Below are 10,010 nucleotides of genomic sequence, written 5' to 3'. Positions count from 1 at the left end.
TAAAATGTTGTATGCCTCCCACAACATGCGCACCTCTTTTAACTACATATCCTCTAAATTTATCTTCTTCAATATGACATTGGAACTGACGTCACGCTGCAGCTCACGCATGCGCTCAGTACTCGATCATGTACCCCGGTATACATGTTGCGTGTTACTGTAATATCATTTATTTTCATCATCATCATCTGGTCCTGGTGGTTGCACAAATGTACAATGATCTCTCCCTCCCTACCCCCATAGCCTTTCATTTCATTGGGACTAAATTTTGCGGTAGATAACGAAATCTGGTTCCTGTTATACGTCTGAGATTGAAATATTTTTGTAGCGCATTAACAATACAATAGAAAGGCATATTTGCGGCGTCATGAATTCGCTGTGGAGATGTCATCGTGATGCTGATGTCACTGCAAACATTTCAAAATCTACAGTATCATATCATTAAAGGGCAGTATTTTTATAACTACCACACGGTGAAGAGGAGCCTAAGTGTTCCAAAGATATCTTGTGTGACGTATATTTTACTAATGTGGTCATAAAACTGTCTTACTCTGTTACAGCAGTAAATCATGTGTAACATAACTCAACTGACTGACAATGAACACGGCTCATTGACCTCAAATAAAGCATCCGTGGAGCGAAGAATTTGGACAAGAACTACAAACAACCCTACTGTGACAATAAACTAGGGTATTTAATAAAAAGTTTTAAATGATATCATCAATGCCAATCTATTTTGCATCTACAAACATATCACATGACTATGACTGTGTGGGCGAAAACAAGTATCTAGCTTTACATACGTTACATACCCCTCTGTCATAGACAACCGCAATACCGAAAATACCAGACTGAAATATATGTAACCGACACCACGCCAACGTCCTTAACGCGTTTGTCAGGCTTGTCATGGTTGTGCGTTCGGTTCAGGCTTTAAGTCTTAACTACTAAAACATTGACCATAAACAATTTATTTTTCTGAAAGGTTTGTGCTTAATTCCGGTGGTTGCTTGTATCTGCGTAAACACAGCATTGATGTCAAAACTACAATAGCACTAAAGTAAATACGTGTCTTGTGCCACAAAGGTAACAAGACAAGCTTGACGTATGATATATCCAACGGAAGGGTCATGCCTTGTTGTCAGCTTCTTGTTGTTAGCCGCATATGCATGTGTAGTGCCAGACATCGACAAGTGCATAACCCCTCCAATGGTAATATCGCACATAAAACTTGTTAAGTTGGCTCTGTGTCACCACGCATGTAGCTGCTGTTACATTATATTAAAAATTTGGTCTAGAGAATAATATCAACGTTGTAATGTAAATACAAGCAAGGCACAAATCATTTTTAAAGGCAGCGAGCGTTTAAGTTCAATATTTTTTTACACAATCTGCCATTGCCAAATTCCTTTTTGGAGCTTACCATGTATTAATTATATTGCAAGCCAGAGACTCGAGACCACAGATATTGCATCTTGATGCGTCAATGGTTTATTTTCTTTTCATCAAACTTTTCACAACCCAGTCATTTACAATATATCAATTAGATCACAATCATATTCGCCATATCTATTGTACAGCAGTAAACCAACATCTCTATACATCATATATTACCAGTATACTTCGATTCTAAACAACATTTTCCCTGCCAATTGTGATTATAGTAATTAGATCTTTGATATTACAATTATTCACATTCTGTCATGGCATACACGAAAACGTGATACGACATCCAACATCCGATTCGGTGAAAAACTGAAATACATCGAAGTAATGAGATGACATTTTCTTCTTTACATCACGTCCCTTGGAATCAGTCTATGTTATAGCTTAAATGTTGCAGTTTCAGTTCACTTGATTCATCACTTGAGGTCCAAGGGAAACTTCTTTCCTCTTCTGAAATCTGCTTACTCCATTCTTCAAGTACCTCTCTACCGGCAGTTGCTGTTAGTGCAACCTCACCCTCCTTCTCCGCTGATAGATAAAGAGCGTTAAAAGTTAAACTCAATATGTAGTCTGAGGATGTACGATATGTATCTATTGAATAGATAGCAAGAGGTTGGAGCAGATCTACCTTGATTCCATGTTTGACAACAAAACACATCGTGGTATTCAGATAGTAATATAAGCCAATTTTTCCTATCGATGGCAATCGCAGAGCGACCTAAATGGGTTTTTGCGACGGTAGAAAACTTACATTTAAGATTTAACGTTACATATAAAATTAATCGACCGGTCTGTCAAATCATTGGCTATCCTCACCGTACCTGTTCAGCTGCTGTCTTCATGGCGTTGAGAGTTTCCACCCTGACCATCATTTCGGTCAGGCGGCCATTCCGGGTCTCCAGCTCCCCCATCACATTCTTCAGACGACGTTTGTTGTCACGAAGATCCATCTTAGACAAGTCATTCACTACAGAGTTAAGTAGAATAAGATTTATGAAAAAGACATGTAGTCACATGTAAAAGAAGTCGGAGCAAAAAAGAAATGACATTTTAGACATGATATTGTACTACAAATTCTATAAATATATGCTGCTGTGCTAAACCATCAATGTTGCCCTTTAGGTCCACAGATTACCTAAATAAGGGATCTTATTGATTGATTGCTAACGACAAAAATATTGTATAAGTATTCATGCAGTGCAACTCACCGTAAAGAACCATGATTGGCTTCGCTCTTCGAATGTCAGCTTCAGTTAAAAGTTTGTGCTCGTTGCTCTCTATTGAGAAAATTGCCTGATTTTGCCATATTTATAGGATTATTGGGGTGTGGCGGTCTCATCTCAGGTTACAGGATGGTACTTGATGTGTGTCACGTTTAATGACGTCAAGTAGTTCACAAGTATGTGAAAAACAGGGCGTGTTGGTGCATTGACGTTGGGCAAGAATGTTTACCATCTGCAATTTCCGAACTACATATTAGCAATGTTTTGACCTGTGGGCATTACATCACAATATGCTTTTGGTGACATTTTATGTACAATGTGTGGGGTATTAACCATAAATGTTCTTAACGTTCTGATTGGAGTTAAGCGCTTTTCACCTTATAATGTAAACATTCTTGTGACGTCTACGATTCTGCGTCAGCAAACAAAAATGCACGCGGTATGCTGTCACAAACCATCAGGAGCGCACGTCTGTACGTGACGGTATTTGGCATAATCAACAGCTGACGTTCATTAGTCAAAAAGATTTCATATATTGAACTAAGGCTTCATTTCAACAGACCACGGCGTTCCTCATCATCTGATAAGCATGCACAATAAATTAAACTGCATCCGTACAAAAAATAAGAGGTGTATACAATAACTATTCCAGTACATTTATGTTGTTTGAAGAAGAATCCACTAGGTAAAAAATTGAACCAGTGAATGTTAATGCCATCATTTACAAATTAGTGACACTCTGTAATGATAGCTCACATTACAAACTAAGACTACATATATATATATATATATCATTGCAAGATATCTATATTGATACTATAATAGAGTAAAAGTAGTATATGTGTAAAGATGTCATGAGACGATTTGTCACAGAACTGAACATATTGATCACGTTGAATACGTGATGACCATGGGCGTGTCACAAGGCAGAAGGACATCACGTTTATTAATAGTAGATCTGGTTACGACGACATGTTCCCAATGCCACTAAAAAGGTGATTGATTATCACACATTGCACGTACTCCAGATGTGTATCATGTGTTATGACGTCATTTCTAACACCAGTATCTCACTGTAACACCAGTATGCTGCTACAAAAACCGGACGACGTTACCACTGTTGAGTGAAGTCATCAAAAGTTGCCGCGGGTTGCAATGAAATTAATGCCAGACGGATAAACAATGCAAACACCCTATAATTTTAACTTCCATATTGTACACTTAGTCTGTCATGAAAAGGGGATCTCTCGATATGACACAGGGTCTGTTGTCACCCATCACTGTTAAGATAACATCACAGATTTCCAAACCAGGGCCCGGTCGGGCTGTTTGTGGAAACGAAAAGTAGAAATGTATACGTAAAATATGCACAAATAATGCCCACGACTATTCTCTTTACGTCTTGTGTAGTTTGGTGTCTTTTACATCATACTTTTTTTTTCGAAAGCTGCCTGGTCAGCCCCGGTTTGGTAATACGACGTAGGCCTTATTCAGTGTCACTGGACTGAGCTGGCACGAGCCAATACTAGTACGGTAGATGAAACTGGAAAAACCGGTTGAGTATCTCAAAGTCACTGACTCTTAATCGTTGTGTGTAAATATCATTCGTGACGTTGAGCTCACTACCCTAACGGCGTGTGCACTTGTCTGTGAAAAAGTTGGAAAAATTAGTTCTCTTCGTTGTTTGTGAAGAAGAGAACTGGTGTTGAAAATTAAATCATGTTAACATTTTTCCTATGCAAGGAACTGTTACTGTCCCCCTGTTGATGGGTTACCTGGTTCCTATTACTAACTATCTATAACTTGGGGGTTTATCCTTCATAAACGTGTACAATCCTGTGTTGTCATGCATATTAGATGTGGCTATTTTCAGCAAAGTTGTGTACTGCATTGAAGGACAATTTAAACAGAATTACGCAATGGGCCTTCACTGGCCCGTCCCGGTTCTTTCCCAGAAGGCCTTTGTGTTTTTCCAATATTTTCAATTCATTTGAGTAGACACGTCATTTTTGCGTCAATGCGACGTCTAATCATAGAAGCGCTCCACCCAAACCGGAAGGCTAGATCTATAAATTGTGAGATCCCCCTCGGGCAGCAGACAGTCAAACCTGACAGCTGATAGGTGCAGAAGAACCAGTCGCTGAATAGGCATCTGTAATTTGAAGAAGTTGTTCTTTCATCAACTGAGATTCACAAAGATGAGCCGCCCACTAAGTGAGTCCTTTTACTTTCTAAATTGACGCATGCTTCGTGGTAAGTTGTCCGTCCTTTTCAATGTAATCGGCAATGGCATATTTTCGACTTTTTTTTACTCTTTTTTTTTTCAGTGTACTACATTTTGTATGGATTGTCGTTGTTCTCACAGAATGAGAAAACAATGGTATGCCGTATCTTCATCTTTTTTCTGCCAGATGTCGATGTCCGTTTCTGACTTCTACCAATCTGACTTAAAACGAAAAGACTGCCTGGAAAGGTTTTATAGTTGTAAAATATGATATAAAAAAATACTGTAACATTGACAATGTGTTCTTTGAACCCCCAGGCGTCAATGTTGCGAGACAGTTGCTCCAGCGTCAGATGCACGTCCTCAGAACTGTGTCCAATGACGTCAAAGGGAGGGAGGAGCGACTGCAGGGTATGCAGGACAGAGTGGAGACCCTGGAGATCAGAAGGAGACTGCAGGATAACCGCATGGTAAGAGTAGATCAAACGTTAGACTTTTATGTACACCGGTGCAAGTGTCAAGTGAGCGCGGTGTTAACCTTGCATTCGGTAGGTCTTGAGTTTGATGCCTTGGTCATACCAAATACTTATAAAATTGTATACAATGCTTTCTTTGTATAGCACTGAGAACGAGCATGTGAGAACGACTATAGGGGTACGTCTGGAAAGTTAACCTTGAAGCTGCTGCCGATGTGCACTCCTCTTTGTTGTTGCCACCATGTACCAGAACTCTATCAAGGTCTAGCCTGGCAATATGCTTACATCATGTGTTCTGTTCCTGCTGTGTTTGGCTACAGACCCACAGACAGCCCACCAAACGACGTGCTACTGATCGTCATCAATGACAGCTGTGTCATCACGGACACGTCTAAAGATAGCATCAACACATCATGATGATCCATGTATTTATTATGTCTTCTGATTGGGGTTATTCCACTTGTACACATACATGGAGGTGATACAGATCATCAGACGGTTTCAGACCTGAGTTACAGCAATCATCTCCTTCGATTTTCTCATCATAATACGGTTTTGGCATTCCAATGTTCCATTTCCTTATGTAATTATTTTTGTAAATTATTGAATGATCTTTATTTGAACTTTATTATACTAGAATGCCCTGTCGTAGCAGCATGCGATATTTGTGTTTAACATGTTCAATTGATGATCTTATCTATACTTGATATCACTTTTATGATGATTGATATGTGAATTATTTGATGTATATTGATGTGTATTTGAGATAACAGTAACATATATTTCTGATTCAAAGGTATATACGAGTACTTGTATAAAAATTATACAACGTAGTACAACTAATACTATATCCTACAAGAGCTGCTACGACAAAAAGGCGTGCATTGGAACACAGTCGATAATTTACAAAGTCGTAGTGAGCAAATCCAAAGACGAGTGGTACAACTAATACTACATGCCACTCGAGCTGCTAAGGAAAGGGGCTTACATTGGAACGTAGTGAACAAATACAAAGACAATTTAAAAGTTATTGTAGAGTTTTTGACTCAAAATGGTAGATATTCAAGATATATAGATTGTATGTATTCAAGATATGTTAATTCCAATAAAACAAGATTTTGAAAGATGCCCAGATGTTTCATGTGTATCATGTGTCATGGCTTTATTTCTTACACAAGTATACTTAAACGAAGAAAAGACGACTTACAATTGAATATATAGTTGTTTGAATTTAACCGTGCATTCGAAACAAACTAAGACTGGACGGATAAACACCATTCCCCAATCACCATATTGTCGGGATGTATTCATCACTGTTCTTCGGCGTCACCAGAATGATCTGGTCAATACTAGTACATGAGAACTGGAAAAAATCGGTTAGGCATGATAGATCATGACAAGTTCATTGACATGTAATCGTCGCGTGCAATGATCACTGAGACCACGCCGGTACTAAGGCCACAGTAAGTAAATTTTATGGATGACATCCGCGCGCTCATTAATTTTCGCCTGATTTCAGAAAAAAAAACAAGAATTTTTTTCTTCTTCAAGGAAGGCCGGATAGACGAAAATGGGTAAAGGTTGTGTGGTAACCAAATTATTGAATGTAGAATTGACACTAGAGACTCTGTAGCATTGACTGTAGTTGCAGAAGTGAAACTTTATAGATAGTTGTAAGAATGGCAGAACTATGGAAGCTACGAGTGTAGTTGCCAACATGGTTAATGATACCAGTCTACCACACTAGTGTCACTTTAACTACACTGGTGCACTTCTTAAATACAGGAATGAATGCCTTGTTGGCTGTGATGCCATATTTTGTCACTTCAAGTCCTGTTACAACGTCTATTTTGAAAATTTGCCATCTTGTTTTTTTTACCCATCTTGTTTTTTTTTCACCCTATCTCATTATTTTTGCAGTCTGCAGAGGATATCATCCATAAAATTTACTTGCTGTGGCCTAACTTAATCTTATGGATGACATCCAGGCGTTCATTGATTTTCGGCTGTCCTAAAAATCTCCTAGCTCGGGACTCATGACTTCAGTACTCATAATGCCCATAAAACGTAATGCTGTAACGAACTATTGCAAAACCTGATGAATGTGTTTTATTACGACAGCATCAAAGTATACAAGAAGATCGGGGGCGTAATTGTGCATTGATATGTCATCCATGTTTACTAATTACGTCGAACAGTGAATATCGGCAAAATATTTTGAAATTACTTTATGTTTCTTTTGAAACTTAGTTGCCTCCTCCCTACAAAGAAGGATCTTGTGAACATGCAATCAAAACAATTGATACATGATTTAAAATAAAATGTTCAACACATTTATGTCTACCAACTGAACTATACTCATGTAACCTTAACTTCAGCAATTAATATCTTGCTACATACTATAATCAAAACTTCATTTACATATTAAATAGAAAAGTCTATAATCCAGTTAAATCTACAATTAGCTTGGTATCCGGTCATCCTATAGTTCTCGAGTCTCTTTTGTCCTTTCTGCAAATACGGAAGAGGTTAGGGAGCTAGTGCGACTGGGTACCAGGCTAATCTAACATAGGACAAGATCATCAGAACATTTGAACGATTTGTAGTGTCAAAAAATACGGGCACAATAATTCGTTTTTTAGCGAAGATATGTGTTCGTGAAACTCTATATAGTTCTCTATGTTTTCTAGCACATGTTTACCTGGGTGTCTACGTGTATCCTAATTCATCGACGTGTGCAGTTCTTATTGTGGATATATAATTAGAGGTGCCTTTTTTAGCAGTCTCGTGTACTGTATTGGCGGACATCATAAACAATATTACGTCATGGGCCATGCCAGTTCTTTCCAAGAAGGCCTCTCTGTTTTTCAATATTTCTAATTCCTTCGAGGACATACGTCATGTTTGCGTCAATGTGCAGTCTAATCATAGAAACGCTCCACCCAAACCGGAAGGCTAGATCTATAAATTGTGAGAGCTGTGTCTGAAATTAAACTATCAGCTTGAAGAAAATCCTACCAGGGCAGAGAGAACTGTATTTGAAGGAATCGTTGTTTGATTGACTGATGTTCACAATGGGCCCACTGAGTGAGTACTTTTACTTTCCTTCATTGAAATACATTTTCAAAGTGATACGTTTGCGTGTAGTCGATCTACATATCGGCAGGTGGGCATTTTCAAGGTCTTAAAGATGGTTTCATATTGAATTCCATGTTACATTTCAGTAACCTTACTCAAGGGAATGCAAGAACAACAGTACTCGTAGCTTCATGTTTGAACCTTTTCTCTCCGAGTGATAGAAAGCTTTTCCAGATACCAATCTCTGTTTCTATATATCACCATTTAATATGACTGAAAGAAGATTGAATGCAAAACCCCTAGCTTTAAAAAATCATACCAACAACTAATAGAGTTTTTGCAATCGCAAACCTGTAATTACATCGGGAATACATTAACTGTGCGTCCTTTGAAACCCCAGGCGTCAATGTTGCGAGACAGTTGCTCCAGCGTCAGATGCACGTCCTCAGAACTGTGTCCAGTGACGTCAAAGGGAGGGAGGAGCGACTGCAGGGTATGCAGGACAGAGTGGAGACCCTGGAGATCAGAAGGAGACTGCAGGACAGCCGCATGGTAAGTGTACGGTAAATGAAACATTCAATCCTATGGAGACTGGTGTTATTGAGGAGTGAGCAGACTGTTTGCTTTGATTCTGTAAGTCGTGAATACGATCTCTTGGTCGAATCCGACCAAGAACATATAGGAGTAATTATAAGTTTGGAAAGTTCATTGAAATCTGCCGATGTTCACTTATCTTTGCTGCCCAAAGCCCCAAACAGCAGCAACTCTATCAAGGTCTAACCTGGCAATATGCTTACATCATGTGTTCTGTTCCTGCTGTGTTTGGCTACAGACCCACAGACAGCCCACCACTAGACGTGTTGCTGAGCGTCATCAATGACAGCTGTGTCATCACGGACACGTCTAAAGATAGCATCAACACATGATTATGATCCATATGTCTTCTGATTGGAGCTCTTCCACTTGTAGATGAAGGTGGTATAGATCATCAGATCGAATTTTCAGCTAGCCAGTTTCTTCTCCCTCGTCATAAAGGCATTCCACTGTTCCACTATTTTCTTATGTGCCGATAGTATCTGTCCAAACCGCTTTCAGTAACTCTGTCTGCAATATCGTCTCATCATGCAACTTGTGTCCAGCATGTTCAGTTAAAGATCTTATCTATACTTGATTAGTATATAACGTTAAAAAGTTTATTGAAAAAATGATTTAAATGATATGACAGTTAATTCGTCCTAATTCATGTTCATGTTAATGTATTATATCTCTGCCAAGTTGTCAATCTTCATGTCAAAAGCTTCATCAGTTGTATGGGATATTTAAAGACTTGCTAGTAGACCTTGGTAGATTTGTCAGTAGCGCCGTAATATTGTAATGTAGAAAGTACAGTCAAACCTGTCTATAGCGGCCACTCAAGGGACCGGACAAATTTGGCCACTATAGACAGGTGGCCTCTGTATAGAGGTGGTAACTTGTAGATAAAATACCCAAGGGGAACGACAAAAAGTGGCCACTATGGACAGGGGGCCCTCTGTAGAGGTGGCCCCTAATACAGGTTTGAAA

General features: G+C 38.9%; 3 long non-coding RNA genes across 3 annotated transcripts; 2 read left to right on the top strand and 1 right to left on the bottom strand.

The window, feature by feature from the left end:
• Positions 1 to 1,468: 1,468 nt before the first annotated feature.
• Positions 1,469 to 2,807, bottom strand: LOC118410621. The gene is made up of 3 exons (XR_004830578.1): positions 2,655 to 2,807; positions 2,268 to 2,413; positions 1,469 to 1,974 (listed from the first exon to the last, which is right to left on the bottom strand). It is a non-coding gene; the product is annotated as an uncharacterized LOC118410621 (long non-coding RNA).
• Positions 2,808 to 4,725: 1,918 nt separating this feature from the next.
• LOC118410255 lies at positions 4,726 to 6,497 on the top strand. Its single transcript, XR_004830545.1, has 3 exons — positions 4,726 to 4,883; positions 5,212 to 5,363; positions 5,690 to 6,497. It is a non-coding gene; the product is annotated as an uncharacterized LOC118410255 (long non-coding RNA).
• Positions 6,498 to 8,349: 1,852 nt separating this feature from the next.
• Positions 8,350 to 9,850, top strand: LOC118410256. Its single transcript, XR_004830546.1, has 3 exons — positions 8,350 to 8,456; positions 8,848 to 8,999; positions 9,280 to 9,850. It is a non-coding gene; the product is annotated as an uncharacterized LOC118410256 (long non-coding RNA).
• Positions 9,851 to 10,010: the final 160 nt, after the last annotated feature.

This window comes from Branchiostoma floridae, chromosome 2 (genome assembly GCF_000003815.2).
Source record: "Branchiostoma floridae strain S238N-H82 chromosome 2, Bfl_VNyyK, whole genome shotgun sequence".
Lineage (NCBI taxonomy): Eukaryota > Metazoa > Chordata > Leptocardii > Amphioxiformes > Branchiostomatidae > Branchiostoma > Branchiostoma floridae.
The sequence above is the reverse complement of the archived record's forward strand: the minus strand, read 5'-3'. Positions and strand labels throughout refer to the sequence as shown.